Source organism: Ranitomeya variabilis, chromosome 3, assembly GCF_051348905.1.
Source record: "Ranitomeya variabilis isolate aRanVar5 chromosome 3, aRanVar5.hap1, whole genome shotgun sequence".
NCBI lineage: Eukaryota > Metazoa > Chordata > Amphibia > Anura > Dendrobatidae > Ranitomeya > Ranitomeya variabilis.
In genome coordinates, this window is record NC_135234.1 from 675,942,637 (window position 1) to 675,957,195 (window position 14,559).

General features: G+C 41.8%; 1 long non-coding RNA gene and 1 pseudogene across 2 annotated transcripts; one reads left to right on the forward strand and one right to left on the reverse strand.

Moving 5' to 3' along the window:
* The first annotated feature begins 339 nt into the window (after positions 1-339).
* LOC143817768 (uncharacterized) overlaps positions 340-14,559 on the forward strand; it is a 49,132-nt pseudogene continuing 34,912 nt past the window's right edge.
* Positions 10,790-14,238, reverse strand: LOC143816953 (uncharacterized). Of its 2 annotated transcripts, none has more exons than XR_013224029.1 (4): positions 13,674-14,238; positions 12,434-12,591; positions 11,209-11,332; positions 10,790-11,127 (listed from the first exon to the last, which is right to left on the reverse strand). It is a non-coding gene; the product is annotated as an uncharacterized LOC143816953 (long non-coding RNA). The 2 variants fall into 2 exon arrangements; XR_013224028.1 differs by having other exon boundaries at positions 12,997-14,238.

A 14,559-nucleotide genomic window follows, 5' to 3' on the forward strand; every position in this document is an offset into this window, starting at 1 on the left:
GATAAGAATCGCTTTACAAAGGCAGTAATCTAGAACATTACCATGCAAGAAGTAATGTAAAGTGCTGCAGTGCCAAGAGAATAAATACGCATTTCGATAGCAGGTGAATGTACAAATAAATGAAGGGCTCCTCATACCGATCGTGCTCCTGGTCACCGCGTGTTTCAGCACTTGCCTTTTCCGGGGGCGTATACAAAGTAACAGGGAGGCATGCAGATTTATACAGCAGTGGGCCAATCAATACTAAGTAATGCACGCAGAGCGATGTAAGAGAACCACCAATCACATGCACCCGGCGTCACCCTGACAACACACAACAAGGCCCGTAACCCCGCCCACATGAATCATGTGAACGGCCGAGAGTGCGTCGCCAAGGAGATAGACGCCAGAGTGAATGCAAACAGCGGCAGGGAAAGCCGCGCAAGCGCACCAGCACCCGCATGAAACTTGGGTATAACACACATAAAAGACGCATAGAATAAACTGAGAATCAATGTGCGCCACCACCTGCATAGAATTGGAATATAACTCGGATGGCGCCAGATCAATGAATAGAGCAATTTATATGAACCTGTTATAAGAATAAATAAACAATTGGACAAAAATAAGATAAATAATAATAAATAAATAATAAACAAATATGTAAAAATGGAAAATAAAAAATTACGAAAAATAAAAATATATAAATAATGAATGAAAAATAGTAATGATAATTATGAATTATGGTAATTAATAATATATGAATAGATATATTAAATAATAAATAGTAAATAAATAATAGATAATACAAAAAATAATACTGAAATGAAGAAAAGTAAATAAATAAAAAAATATATATATATATAAAAATAATAAATAAATGAAAAAATAAATAATAATAAATTATTATAAATTACCAGTAATCACAATTACATCCAGGAATTATACAAATACTTCTTATTTCATATGTGTCAAAGTATATCAAAAAGTGTCCATCAAAGTAAAATCCATCAAAATAAATCCATTCAACACAATAAAAAAGAGCAAAGAATCCGCACCACTGCAGCAAAGGTTCACTGCACCTCACACTCAAACCAGCCACATGCCGTAAACGCCCCAAGAGGATCGGGTGCTCAATCTGAAAAAAGTATGCAAAAAATTTCCAATGAAATAAGAAAACTGAGAGCACTCACCGTCCTAAAAATCAGTCCTTTATTGAAACGGAAGACTCTTCAGCAGGGGAGAATGTGAATAGTGACAGACGACGGCCGTTTCGCGCTACTGCGCTTCCACAGGTCCTACCTGATTTTTAGGATGGTGAGTGCTCTCAGTTTTCTTATTTCATTGAAATCCATTCAACAGATCCATCCATTGATATTCAGAATCTTCTTATTATTCTTTCAACTGAAGTTGGTCCCAGAGTGAAGAATACAACAGCCCAATATGCTAAAAAATAAATAAAATAAATCAATATGTGATATATTATAAAACCTAAAATATGCATACATCATATCAATAAAAAACTATTTTTTTACATTTGATGATCAGAGAAATGGTGAATAACTTAAAGTCTCATTGAGACCCAGAGGTTGCAGTGTACGGAGAGTCCAAATCCCCCTAGTGTCTTTTTGAGCGAGTCTGCAGCTAATATTGCCACCATGTAGATCTGTAATGATTCTATCAATACCAATTACCCGGGGGCCAGTTGTATCCCAGTCATGATAGATCTTAAAATGTCAGGTTCTGTTTTATTTTTCTTATGTCTTTAATGTGGGATTCTTGCAGGAAAGTTCTGGTGAACCGACAAAGGGATTTGTAAAACCCACGTCAGTGTCAGTGACCGGTAAGATCGGCGTATAAATCTTATTTCACTCATTGGAGGGTCACAAAAATGACTTCTTTGCAACCATTTTTATTAACGTTCCTTCTCTTTTCCAAAAATATTTAGGTGAAGGGCCTTGTAGAGGGGTGTGATCTGTAAAACCGGGTGTGGCATGAAAAAGGGTTTATATCATGGGACCTTTCCGTGTGTTATTTTCTTCCACGTCCATTTTACTTTATCATCTCAGTAAAGCTAGGGCTACACAGCGGCCTTGGCTGTGACATAAGTTACGCAACCAAAGATTGTGATGTGTATATGCTACAATAATCAGGGTCCCGTTGGACCTCTGGGTACAATGACCATGATAAGCAAGTCAGTAAAAAATCCACCTGGGTCTGATTTTTCATAATTTGCTTATGGCGCTCGCGGTACCCTACGGGGCACAGTTCAACCCCATTTTGTTTGTATTGTGCCGTGATGCATAACTATCTTTGGCTACAAGTCAAGTGTTGAAGCCGAAGTCGCTTGTAGCTATTGCCGTAACTTTATTGTTTTATTTAGTAAAATTTACAAGGTTTTGTTTCTTTTTCCAGTTGAAGACGGGATAAGAGGCTTCCAGGGATATCCCCACCTATCCTCATGTTATGAAGTAGAAGATGGCAATATCATACAAGTCCCATCAATAACGACTGATGCACCGGCAGATCTTCATTGCAAAGGTATGTTCTCTGACATTGCCTTCATCTGATCAATCGCTGATGGGCAAACAAAGAACTGGAGAGAGATGGAAACATTTTAGAAATAAATCTAATCTTACGAATAATGACAGATGTGTGGCCATTCCCCTGTTCAGAATGTGGGAAATGTTTCGCCAAGGAATTTCAACTTAAGAAACATAAAAAAACTCACACAGGGGAGAGATGTCGTATTCATGTCCTGAATGTGGGAGGTGTTTTAGTGAGAAATCCCACGCCATAGACCATCTAAGAGTACACACAGGGGAGAAGCCATTTTCATGCTCGGAATGTGGGAAATGTTTTAGCCGGAAATCTTATCTTGTGACTCATCTAAAAATCCACATCGGAGAGAAGCCGTTTTTATGTACAGAGTGTGGGAAACGTTTTATTCACAAGTCACATATTTTAGTCCATCTCAGAAGTCACTCGGGGGAGAAACCGTTTTCATGTCCTGAATGTGGGAAATGTTTTAGTAATAAATCATATAAACATAAGGATGAATGACCTCGGGGAGATCAAAACATCCAACACCGCGGAGACACCATCACGTGTTTCTCAACGCAGTGATCCAGAACACTGCCCCCATCCCTAAAGGGAAATATGCAAATGCATGTAGAAAAGCCGCGGAGACACCATCACGTGTTTCTCAACGCAAGCAATGAATAGCCAGGTCTTTCACCAGGAAGGAACAACCACGGGAAGGGCAGCATCCAATAAAGGAAAACCACCTATGCCAAAACATGGTATCCATCCACAGACAGCTGTTTCGGGGTATTTGCCCCTCATCAGTGTGGAGTAGGAAACTGGCTATTAGGAGCAGTGCCTAGGTGGTTTTCCTTTATTGGATGCTGCCCTTCCCATGGTTGTTACTTCCCGGTGAAAGACCTGGCTATTCATTGCTTGCATTGAGAAACACGTGATGGTGTCTCCGCGGTGTTGGATGTTTTGATCTCCCCGAGGTCATTCATCCTTATGTTCATAGCCTTTTCACTAGGCACTGCTCCTAATATCCAGTTTCCTACTCCACACTGATGTGGGGCAAATACCCCGAAACAGCTGTCTGTGGATGGATACCATGTTTTGGCATAGGTAGTTTTCCTTTATTGGATGCTGCCCATCCCGTGGTTGTTCCTTCCCGGTGAAAGACCTGGCTATTCATTGCTTGCGTTGAGAAACACGTGATGGTGTCTCCGCGGCTTTTCTACATGCATTAGTAATAGATCACACATTTTGGGACATCTAAGAAGTCACACAGGGGAGAAGCCATTTTTGTGCTCAGAATCTGGGAAATGTTTCGCCAAAAAGTTTAATCTTGATAGACATAAGGGAACTCACAAATTGGAGAAACCATCGTAACCTCTCCGTGGCCATCATTAAGGGGCCTTAATCCTCAGCGCTGATTTTATGCTAGAAACTAGTGTCCCGAAAGGGCCGAAAATGCAGCGGGCATGAGCTGTATATTATCGTTGACCCCCTGCTGCACCAGTCACCATCGGTTTTAGCACCAATCGTGTCCGTTTAGTTCACCAGATTCTGTTGCAATCACCACCGTGATATCTAGATGGTTAACAAAGAAAGAGGCCTTTTCTTTTTAACCCTATCAGGTTCCCAAAATTGTGGATCCCAGTGGTTGTAATGGCAACCCAAGGTGGAGTAATGGCCTCTGGGTAAGGTGGCAGTGTGAAACAGGCTGTGTCATTGTAAAACGGACAGGTCTCAAGCACTGCAATTCAGAAGTACTGCAAAGTATTAGACATTTAATGTGAAAAATATTCAAGTCGTGAAGTGGTGCTATGTAGTAATGTAAAAACAAGTTTTAATAACATTTTTTTAAAAAATGCAAGAAAGTAAAAGAAAATATTAAACACTTTCACCTCAAATAACACCACTGTTATGTAAAAACATAAACAGAAAGACATAAAAACAATTGGTATCACTACACCTAATTATCAAAATTAGAAAAATTCTTACACTGTTAGATTATCTAACAAACCTCATAAAAAAAATAAAAACTCTCCAAAAATGTAACTTTTTTACTATACCGATGTAGAGAGACACAAAGGAAGATACTAGAAACATGAAATGGGGGGTTGCACAACTTCTGAATAGTGTCACTTCTGAATAGTGTCACTCTGATTGGTTCATTCCAACTTCATTTCCAACTTCACTTCCATATATGGTATTCAGTCCAGTGTCCAATGTCCAGTGACTTCTTCACATTCCAAAAATTCCTTCCAGTGTGCTGCTGATCAGGAAATAGACTCCATCTTGCTACACCATATCTGAACTGACTTATATAAGGTTTAATAATTGATTTCATTAGCCATTTTCTCCTTCACACCGACACAAGAAAAAAGAAATAAGAAGCTTTTGTATGTTAAAAGAAAATCTGTAAAACGCAGGCTTCCTGTGGCTCTTTAAGCAATAAAATAAAAAGTTACAGTTCTCAGAATATGGAGATTATAGTTTGTAAAATATTGTTTTTCGCGTGCAAAAGTAACAAAGGAGAAAAAAAACTATATGTGTGATATCGGTGTAATCGTACTGACCTGAATAATAAAGCTGTCTTACCACAGTTACGGCACAATGACCGCCATAAAAAAGATCTGGACTTTGTTTTGAGTCCAAAAAATTAAAAATGTAAATATAATATTACGTCCCCCAAAATTTTATGGATAAAAACTAGTGATGAGCGAATATACTCGGTACTCGAGATTTATGCTGGCTAACAGATGTAAATCATTCAGCTGCGGCGCTAAAAACTAATTCTCCGAGCACTAAAAAATACTCGGAGGACACCCGAGTGTGCTCGGGAAATCTCGAGTACCGAGTATATTCGATCAACACTAATAAAAACTTCATCTAGTCCTGCAAAAACAAAAACTAAGCCCTTATTCAATTATGTCAGGCAAAAAAAAAAGCTACAGCTCTTAGAATAGGGCAACAAAAAAAATATTTTTTTGTAATAAAATTTTGTTTAGTATGCAAAAGTAGCAATACATAAAATAAAACCTTACATAAATCTTATCCAAAAAAGAAAAAAGATGAAGCGCACTCACCGGTAGTAAATCCAAGTCTTTATTCCAAGTCTTTATTCGGACATAACTTAATGTGCGTCAACAGGTCAATAGGACCTGTTGAAGTGCATTAAGCACGAAACAGCTGTCGTCCGAGTGTTCACCACCCTCCCTGCAGCACATTAAGTTATGTCCGAATAAAGACTTGGAATAAAGACTTGGATTTACTACCGGTGAGTGCGCTTCATCTTTTTTCTGTTTTGGATATCATTTATGGACTATTACACAGCAGCACCCCGGTAAATTTGTTCCATATTTCAGGCTAAAGCGGCAATTGGCAATAACATAGGGAGACTCAAGGGTCTAACTTATAACAGCAGTGCGGAAGTGTTTTTTTTCCTTTTTCATTTTTTGGTGCCCTTACATAAATCTGTCATCGCTGTAATGGCGCTGACCTGAAGAGTGAAGCCGTCATCAGTCACTTATACCACACGGTGAATGGAGGTAAATAGTTTTTTCCCAAATATCAGAATAAGGCTCGGTTCACATTCTGAGCACTTACCTTAAAGTTTCTGCCTAAAGCCCCCAAAAATGCAACTCAGATTCATTATAACAAGGCAACAGTGGAGTGACTTTGTCTACTCTCTGTTTAATTGGCGTTCATCAACACGACGGACAAAAGTGTGAGCAACCATAGTGTACATGACTAATAGGAAGGGAAATCACTGGAACAGAAGACAAACGGGAGTCCAAGTGATTCACTCTTCCCTCATTATAGTGAATGGTTGCATCGGGAGTTTAGTTTAGATCACGTTTTTTGGGGACTTGGAATGAAAACCCCGACATAAGGGCTCAGCATAGAGCACAGGATAAATGTGATTCTAAAGAGATCAAAACATGTTTTACACCCCAAAATAGTATCAACTCATTCCACAAAAAAACAATCCCTCACTCAGGTGCTTCATCTTTCAAAAGTAAAGAGCGGATTGTATCATAAGACTCTGGAAATGTGGCATGGCTCCCCCCCAAAAAAAATGCGCTAGTGAATCCAAATGCCCCCATCCTTCTGTAACCCAGTGTGCCAAAACCACAGCTACCTTCCATGTTTGTATTACTGTAGCAGGAAGCACTTTACTAAGGCTAGGTTCACATTGCGTTAACAGCAGCCCGTTCAACACATGCGTTAACTGTCTGCTGTTAACGCAAGTGCCGATATGTTGTCGCGCTAGCAGTGACGGACCCGAAAATGCTGCAACCCGCGTCCTAGGGTCCGTCACTCAATGACCGCACACCGCTAGCGCACACCCATTGTGCGTCCGACATTGGACTAAATGGCGGCGTTAACGGACTACGTTACACCGCTTTATGCTGCAATGTAACGTAGTCCGTCTAACAGACGTCAAAAACGTAATGTGAACCTGGCCTAACTGATGGGGTGTGAGTCTCTAGAAGCACAAAATGGCCACTAGGCTGAGATATTTACAATTTTCACTCTGCACCATCCACTGGGAACTGTGACAAAGTCACTGGCAAAGTGCGCGAGGAGAGATACAGTATGTGTCACTGCGGTTGTTGACTTCAGTGATACGAGCCTAGGAAAACGCTCCAGCATACTAAGTACTGAGAGGGGTTAATCGACCATGTTTAGGGCTAGGTTGAATGAACAGCTGTAGAGTAAAGAGGATAAATACTCAGACTTCTGGCTCGTTCAGTATTAGATGTGTCCGGAGGTGCAAGCTCCAGAGCTGGGTTTTCATGATAAGGAAAGCTGAACTTTTTGTTGTTTGTTCCTGAGTGGGTGATTCCCCGCTGCAACACGGACTGTGCCATGCATTATGTTTTTGTTTTCCTGTTAGCCCAGGAAGGCCGTGTTTGTTTTGCTAGCGCAGCACTGGTTTATGTAGTACCTTTATTAAACCAGTGGAAGATTTAACCCCTAAGTGACCGAGCAAAAGTTTTTTAAATCTGACCAGTGTCACCGTATGTGGTAATGACTCTGGAACACTTCAACATATCTCATTGATTTTGAGACTGTTTTTTCATGACTTATTGTACTTTATAATAATGGTAAATTGATGTTAATATTTTCTGCGTTTATTTATAAAAAATATCAGAAATGTTACAAAAATAAAAAAAAATAAATCAGGAACTTCTTTTTCTGGCATGAAGCATCTCATTAACTCATAACTTCAAGGCGGCTTTCTCCAACCCAGGTATCATTTTAACAGCGCCAACCTGACAATGTTGACTCTGACGGGATGATGTGGAATATTAGTGGTAGTAGTCCGGTAACTCTGAAGGGATGATGAGGGATATTAGGGGTAGTAGTCCGGTGACTCTGAAGGGATGATGAGGGATATTAGGGGTAGTAGTCCGGTAGCTCTGGCTGAAGGGATGATGTGGGATATTCTGGGTAGTAGTCCGGTGGCTCTGGCTGATGGAATGATGTGGGATATTAGGGGTAGTAGTCCGGTGACTCTGAAGGGATGATGAGGGATATTAGGGGTAGTAGTCCGGTAGCTCTGGCTGAAGGGATGATGTGGGATATTCTGGGTAGTAGTCCGGTGGCTCTGGCTGATGGAATGATGTGGGATATTAGGGGTAGTAGTCCGGTGGCTCTGGTTGACGGGATGATGTGGGATATTAGAGTGAGTGTGGCTATGTGGCATGGGTGGGGCTATACACTCAGCTTTATATATATATATATATATATATATATATATATATATATATAATCTTTATGATTTGTTTTATCTAACCACAGTTAATTTACTATGCCCGGGCAACTCTGGGCTCTTCAGCTAGTAATAAATAATAATAATCCATCATCTGCTGTAAGCACTACAAACTGCTATCTAGAAACTGTTCTAAAATCTACATTCTGGTTCTACCGTTTAACTCATCGCCTGCTCTCCAGTGTATGCTACAGCCTTGGTTCTGTGGCTCCCGGTGTGTTCTACTCTGCATGGTTTATTGACATCCTGCATAACCCGTTGTCCTGGTCATCGTTGATGTGCTGTTGCCCTTGGTCCGTGTGTTTAACCTGGCCGGTGGCTTAGCCCTGTAACGACCAGGGGTATTTCAGTTTTTCCGTTTTCGTATATTGCTCCCCTTCTTGCCAGACCCATAACTTTTAGATTTTTCGGTCAATATGGTCATGTGAGGGCTTGTTTCTTGCAGGACAAGTTATACGTTTGAACAACACCATTGGCTTTAACATATCATGTATTGGAAAACGGGGAAAAAATCAAAGTGTGGTGAAATTGCAAAAAAAGTGCAATTCCACAGTTGTTATTTTTTTACCATGTTCACTAAATGCTAAAAAGTGACCCGCTGTTATGATTCTCCAGGTTATTACTAGTTCATAGACACCAAACATGTCTAGGTTCTTTTTTATCTAAGGCCTCTTTCACACTTGCGTCATTTGGCATCCGTCGCAATCCGTCGTTTTGGGAAAAAAAACGATCCTGCAAATGTGCTCGCAGGATGCGTTTTTTTCCCATAGACTTGTATTAGCGACGGATGGACGGCCACACGTCGCATCCGTCGTGCAACGGATCTGTCATGTTTTGGCGGACCGTCGGCACAAAAAAACGTTCAAGTGCATGTTTTTTTGTCCGTCGCGTCTGCCATTATCTACCGCTCTTGTGCGGCCGAAACTCCGCCCCCTCCTCCCCGGACTTCAGAATGGGCAGCGGATGCGTTGAAAAACTGCATCCGCTGCCCACGTCGTGCACAAATTTCACAACGTGCATCAGTACGTCGGCCCAACGCATAGCGACAGACCTGTACCGACACAAGTGTGAAAGTAGCCTAAATGGTGAAAACAATTTCAAAGTTTGTTAAAAAAAATAAAAATTGCGCTATTTTTGATACCTGTAGCGTCTCCATTTTTCGTGATATTGTGATCAGATCGCCTGTATGTAGCAGAGTTCCCACTTGGTATGAGCGCCGACCACCGGGCGGCACTCATAACAATCTGGTAGTGACAACCATGGAGGTCTACTGGAGACCTCTGCTTGTCATGCCAATCCATCGACAACCCACAGTCATATGACACGGGCACCGATGGAAGGGATTTCCGGTGCACTTGCCAGAAACCCATGTTAAATACTTTTGTCAGAGCTTGACTGCAGCATTTAACTAGTTAACAGCTGTGGGTGGATTGCGATTCTACTCACGGCTGTTAGAGACATATGTCAGCTGTTCAAAACAGCTGACATGTGCCAGAAAAGATGTGGGCCCTGCGCCGGAGCCCACATCAACAGGAGGGATTCTGACGTGGACGTACTATTACGCCCGATGTCGGTAAGGGGATAATGACAAATTTAATGGATCTGCCATCAATGTCTATAGTTGGAAGAAAATCATAGCTGTGTAATATTCATACAGATCAGTATATAAATTAATTTATAAGGCGTATACTGCATATAGAGAGCAAGAAACCTGCGAATTACAGCTGGGCACAAGCTTAGGTCAAATACATGAAAGTAATATAACACTATAATACTGCACCCCTGTATATACCCCCCGGTGTTCCTCACCTCCTATACTAAATATTCTGTGATTATACATAATAGACTCAGATACACCGCTGAGACCCACGGCTCAGATACATGGCTGTGATACACGGCTCAGACATACGACACAAATACATAGCTGCTAGATATTAATTGAATTCTTTATTGGCTTCATACAAGATATCACATGTAGACATTCCCACCATGATGATGATGATGATGATGGGTCCTGGACTCACAGAGAGTCGTCCGTCAATGCTCAGGAGAGGAAAAACCCCCAGTGGAGGAAACCTCTAGGGAACCATGCATGACGTGCCCTTCCCTAGGGCGGTGCTGGATCATAGACTCTACATGCCGTTTATAGACATGGAGTCACTTCTGGGCCTTTTTGGGAAATCCGCTGATCCTGCCGTTCTGCAGGCAGGATATTAGATGAGTCCTCATCTTCTGATGCTGGAACTCAGCTGTGGGTTCACCGCCATCTGCCATAAGTTCGTAGGCAAATGCTATAGCGTATAAGCCACAGTCGTAGCTGTTCTTCTGCTGAGCCACATTGATAAACCTCAGATTTTCAAGGGGATTGTTGACCACTGCACTGTACATGTTGATAATCTGCTGACTGATGGATGGAGACAGATTCCTGGACTTCGAGCTGTCGGCCACAAAGATTTGGCCATTTTTATAGCAGGTTGTCAGCCAGTGCTCCCTCTCCTGATCATAGTGGATTTGTACAGCATTCTGCAGTACGCCGTACCCTGGTACCATAAGAGCGCAGGGGGGCTGCAGGCCATCAAAACCCACAAACTGACTCTGCAGCAGGTCCTGGGCCATGATGATGATATCGTCACTCAGGTAGCCTTTCTTCCCTTTGCTCTGCAGGATGGTTAAGAGCTGTGGAGACAGGTTGTTCATCTCCGGGGTTACTTCTCTAAGTTAATCAATAAATCCAAGAAATGTGATGTCACTAGTAGTGCTACAGAATTCAGCTGGGATCTTAGTAATCGACAGGGATCTTCTTGTCAAGACTTCAGCTCTGTAGTCGTTTATCAACCCTAAAATGAGCAATAGATCGGTCAGGTTTTATTCTTTTATTTTTAGGCAGGAAATGTTTGTTATAACCTCAGAATACTTACAGTAATATCTGGTGAATTCCCGATGGAAATGAGATTTCAAATCCAAACAAACTTTATACTTGGAGTTTTCAACGCTCAACAAGTAAAACTTTGAGAACCTTCCAGCAGTAGAGAATTATTCCACCTGTAGTATAAGGAACAGATGAGTTTTTACCATTTTATTTCTCAGTTCTGTGTGTAGAGCCCGGGTCGGACTGGCCATGGGCGTGGGGAGCAGTGAATATCCATTTCTCTTTAGCAGCGGGCACAGGCTTTAGCCGCAGCAGTCGGTTCCTTCCTCCTGTCACCTGCTACTCCACCGCTACTGCCCCCAGCGTGTGCCGCATTCAACTATATCGGCATCATAGATGCAATAATAGAGGAGAGGGCGTCAGATGATACTCCCTGCTCCATCATTGCCCTCTGCCTCTGACACAGCCGGTGCGCGATGACGTCACCTCATACTGTGTGCCGGGCAGATGGCAGTGCAGCTGCTGAGACTGGAGCAGAGTCTGGAACCGCGGGGGAATGAGGAGGAGAGGTGAGGATTGTGGGTTATATATATATATATATATATATATATATATATATATATATATATCAGTTAGTACTGGTGGCCATAAGACTGTAGTACTGTGGGGCTTTATTATATTCTATGGAAAGGCTACATTACATTCTATGGAGGGGCTGCATTATATGATATGAGGGGGCTACATTATATTCTATGGGAGTTTGCATTATACCCTATGAAGGGGCTGCATTTTACTCTATGAGGGGGCTGCATTATTCTATTTGAGGGCTGCATTATATTCTACGAGGGGGCTGCATTATATTATATAAGGGGGCTACATTATACTCTATGGGAGGGGATGCATTATACTCTATGAAGGGGGCTGCATTATATTTTATGAGGGGGGCTACATTATATTTTATGAGGGTGGGGCTACATTATACTCTGACACAAGTTTTATTTCAGATCTAAACCAAATAATTTTCAGCTTTAGGCCACGTTCACATGCTCAGTATTTGGTCAGTATTTTCCAGCAGTAAGAACTGCCTTAATGGCATCAGACACCCGACAATCAGCCAACAAGTAGCCGAATGATAGTGGGTAAATGCGGCAGGTTGTCAGGTGCAATTCTGGCCTCAGTGGTCGGTGCCAACAGCCGTGGTCCGGCCTCCTCCACTTATCTAATTAGTGTAAGAAGATGGACCCCAGAGGCGGCTCCTCCGCCATTATACTCACTCTACAGATGTCCGGCTCTGCGGGGTCCTGTACACGCTGATGTTCTCTTCTCAGCTTATGTAGGTGGTGACTGATGTCCCCTCTGTGGTCCTGGACCAGACAGCCAGGAGCTGACGTCCCCTCTGTGGTCCTGGACCAGACAGAGTCAGGAGGGAGATCTGAAGGGGAGGAGAAAACATTGGAGCCACATTACATGTTATAATCCCTGGTGCAGCCTGCCCTGCCCCATACAGGTAGAGCGCTGGCTGCCATTATTATTACTACTATTTATTAATAAAGGATATCTCCCCTCGTCCCCCTGTAAATTGCTGGACACTGATATTTGCTCCCTGGTTTTCTCTCGGCGATTCCTACTCTTATATCCGGTCACTGAGGACTGGATTTGTTTCATGATTTGTAAATAAATAAAAATTCATGAACGTTTTTTCTGTTGTATTGTGCCGTGATTTGTGCCGGACGAGTTACTCATCTCCAGGGGCAATGGCCGCTTCCCATCCACCAGAATACAAGGAAAGGAATCAGGAGAAAAACTTCTAGATTCCTAACAGCCTCAATAGATTTACCTCCAGATGGAGAAGCCCTCAGTCAGTGATCTCCAGGAAGATCCAGAAATAATCCTCTAATCCAGAATGAATCCACTAATTCAGAAGAAATCCGCAAGTAAATCGCTAATCCAAGCAGAAGATCTAGGTAAGTGTTGTCAGGAGACAGACAAAATACCAAGTCTGAGGCCGTGAGATGGGTCGGAGTGTTTACAGGTTCCGCTCTATTGTGACATCATCACTCACCTGTGTGACATCACTGCCCACTTCCATATAAGGTAGTAAATAATGATGTCACAATACAACGCCCCCATCAGCGCCCGTGTTACGTGATCGAGAGGCACCAATTGGCTGCTATAAGAGCCGGGGGTCTGCAGAAGACCCCCACACCTGTCATTGTGAATCTCCTGTAACGGCGTAACAAAAATTTATATCTAAATGCAAAATTTACATTTTTTGGCCACTGCAACATTGCAATAAAGTTCAATAAGAGGCGATCAAAAAATTGTATGTTCTCCATCATGTTATCAGTAAAAACGACAGCTCAGGGTGCAAAAAATAATCCATCACCCAGCCCCAAATCACGAAAAATGGCAACAAAGGCAAAAACTTTTTTTCATACAAATTTCATAAATACATGAATAAATAATGAGATGAAAGCTTCTAGTTTCATAAATAACAACACAAAATAGATTTACCTCCAGATGGAGAAGTCCTCAGTCAGTAATCTTCAGGAAAATCCAGAAGTATTCCTCTAATTCAGATTTAAAAAAATCCACTAATAGAGATGTAATTAGCTATTCCACAACTAAATCGCAAGTAAATCGCTAATCTCACAAGGAGAAAAACTAGGTAAGTGTTGTCAGGAGACACAAATACCAAGTCTGAGCCAGTGAGATGGAACGGAGGGTTAGATAGGTTCCGCTCTATTGTGACATCATCACTCACCTGTGTGACATCACTGCCCGCTTCCATATAAGGTAAGTGATGATGTCACAATGCAGCGGAATAACCAATACTTTTTCTCTCACTATCTGCCCCTTATAAAGCAGCTGATAATGATGGAGGCACAAATAGGGATGAATGAAATAAAATCCTGGCAATTTCCAGGTGTTAGATTACAGCCGGTGGTTACAGAGGTTTGGCTGAGCTTTTCCTATTTCCAGTTCTCATCATATGACATTATAACATATTTCATCTTTTTTGACAGTTTCTTTTATCTTCTCATTCTGTGTAGAAAGATACATTGAACTATATAATCTAGTGCTCAGGATAAAGCCTTCAAGCATTTGGTGTCATTATTGGATTTTCTCACATTTCCACTGATAGGGGGCAGTGTTCTGGGAATTGTCATCATGTGATTCCAGGCCGACCATCACCAGGACCTCATGTCCTCATACAGTCTATTGGATGGATGATAACGTTAGTCAAAGGGGCATTTCCATGATAGAAGTGATGACAGGACATGTGCTAATATGTTTGTAAAACGATCGACAAACAAATTCGGCACAAATGTGGCACATGCGGATTCGTGATCGGGAACACGAGCATTTTTCTTTTACATGTAAAATTCAGTAAAAGTGC